Source organism: Maylandia zebra, linkage group LG18 (assembly GCF_041146795.1).
Source record: "Maylandia zebra isolate NMK-2024a linkage group LG18, Mzebra_GT3a, whole genome shotgun sequence".
NCBI lineage: Eukaryota > Metazoa > Chordata > Actinopteri > Cichliformes > Cichlidae > Maylandia > Maylandia zebra.
In genome coordinates, this window is record NC_135184.1 from 26,868,080 (window position 1) to 26,870,713 (window position 2,634).

The 2,634-nt window shown below is 42.8% G+C and overlaps 1 long non-coding RNA gene across 1 annotated transcript; it reads left to right on the forward strand.

Annotated features, from left to right (window-relative positions):
• The first annotated feature begins 725 nt into the window (after positions 1-725).
• Positions 726-1,423, forward strand: LOC143413632 (uncharacterized). The gene is made up of 2 exons (XR_013094251.1): positions 726-1,172; positions 1,252-1,423. It is a non-coding gene; the product is annotated as an uncharacterized LOC143413632 (long non-coding RNA).
• Positions 1,424-2,634: the final 1,211 nt, after the last annotated feature.

Sequence of the window (2,634 nt, forward strand, 5' to 3'; positions counted from 1 at the left end):
ATAATTTAAGTCATACTTAAATTCTATTGAGCAGGTCTATAACTCTGATGCTGTACACACCACCTTGATTGATGTTATCTGCTTACATTTACATGACTTCTCCTTCCCAATGACTTTGTGAAAGATGGCAAGCATGTCTGACAGACAAAAATATTCATTTACCAGTTTGAGTGTGACATAAGATCTAATACTGCGTGAATACAAAAGCACCAAACACAAGCATACAAATAGCTAATATAGTATGTATTTTGTTTGGATGACACTGATGACGATGCCGATGCCACGAGGAGATTGCCTCCAGCAGCCACTCAGTGTCTGCAATCCAAATTGTTCTCAGAGTGCACTCCTCCACAATAAAATCAGTGAAGCTGGTCTGAGTGCAAACTCCCCTGCCTCTCTGCGTGAGAAACTACTGACACACACAGTCACATTCTACGAATCAATACATGTTGCCTCTGCACAAGGCGGAACAAGTGTCAAAGTAAGAAGCACTGCAGACCAATTGGGAGAATGTATGTGGGACTAACTGCATGGCTTCACACATTCTGTAAACTTTACAGAAGATCAGATGGAACCATTAACAGGATCTCCCAGCAATAAACAGATGGGCAACTGCAGGTACCGTATTTAATATTTTCAGTTAGGCTATTTATATAATCTAGATCTGTTCTACACTGGCAATTACTTTTGATGGAAAATGCAGCTCAAGATAGTGTCATGGTCTACGGTGGGTGGCTGGAGTTTCCATTAGGCTCCTGAACTGACCTGGGATCCGCCCCTGGGCAGGGCCAACTCCAGCTCCTGCACACCTGGAGCCTATTGCAGGCTATCAAGCCAGAGGGATTTAAACCACACATCGATGTTCACTCACTGCCAGTTCGTCATCAACCCATGTTGGTAACAGGTCTTGTGTTTCAAATTCTCGCTGTGATTTATCTTACTAACAAAGACTCTTTTGTACTACAGTTGCTGTACCCACCCTGACTCACTCCACCTCCGGACTCGGGATACCTAGTGATCATTTTGGAAATCCCTCTGTGCCTCACCTGCCTGCCCTCCTGCCATCACACTCCATCTGGAGCCCCGGATCTCAGGTCAGCCTTTCCACGCCACTCAGCCTCCCCTGGATCTTCATCATCCCCCTCTCAAACACTCCAGGTCCCTAACTGCAAGTAAGAATTGCTGCTCTTATACTGGCCACTTCTGAGCTGCCTTCACTACCTGCCTAACTCCTATATCCTCTCCCCTCAGTGTGACTGTTCCCCACTCAGCTCCGTTCCACTTCTCAGGCCTCGTTCCCTCGCCCTAGCCACGTTCCCCTGGGCACGCCACACCAAGGCTCCACGTCTCGTCATTTTCTGTCTTTGCCACGTTTCCTTTTTTTTCCCCCCTTGCACTTAACCGTAATAAACTGTTAAATCATCTACTGTCTCCGCTCTGGGTTTCTGCACCTGAGTCCTATTCAGTACCGGCCATCCGTCGCCGTGACAGATAGTTAATTTATGTAATCTTCTAATCATTCAGCTATAATAACTGTGGTTAGTGGTTGCATCAGGTCTCCTGCAAAGTCAGAATGTGGGTAGCCATGCCGTTAGTCCCACATATATTCTGTTGATTGGTCTCCGGTGTTTCTTACCTTGACTCAATGTGCAATGATTTGTAGAATCTTACTGTGTGATAATAGTTTCTTGCACAAAGAGGCATTAAAACAGGTATGATTCTGTCATGGACATCGCTGCATGGGCTTATTTTAAATGAACCGAGGTCAAGTGAAAAAGTGTTCTGTGGTCAGATCGCATACTGCAGCTGTTACTACAGCATGGCTTCAGAGTAGAACAGTAGAACTGGCGTACCTGCAGTGCAGACCTTTTCACCAATGGAAAACATTTGTCCCATCATAAAATGAAAAACAAAGATCCAGGACTGTTGAACTGAATCCTGTAACAGACAAGAATGGAACAACATTCCTATGCCAAAGCACGGCTTGAAGTAAAAATGAGTGACAAAGGACGAGTGAATCAGACTGCAGAGTAAACTTGCTGTATACTATACAAGCTGTAATCAGTACTGCTCAAACTGTTATTAGTTTTTCATTAAAATCTCATTACACTGATGAAAAATTTTGTAGATCGCAGTTAAACGATTAATGAAATCATTCATCATTATTCAAGGTTTTTTAATGACTCTTCAATGCAGGTGCACAGAGAACATCACAGCATTTGCTGTTCCAATCACATATTCAGGTTTACCATGTGAAAGAGCTAATGGATCGGTGAATAATCACTTTTCCACAAAAAGCTGAGAACTGTGTGATTAGGGAACCAGTAAATTAAGCTAGTTGGAGGATTGAGGACCACCCTTTAAATTATAGTTTGAAAATGTCCAAAAAAGCAGAACTTGCTTCCGAGACTGAAAGAAAATTGCCACACTGAGCTAAATGTTACCAGCAAAACAGCCACAATGTACAGCACCACAATACAAGGCAAGTATTGTTTTGCCTTGATATAATGCAGAGGAAAAATGTACTTAGTCACTGGGACATGTACACAAGATAAAAAACAGTTATTTGTTATTAAAGAACAATTGAAATGCTAGATTCACAGCAAACTCTACTGGGACAATATTTAGGTTTTA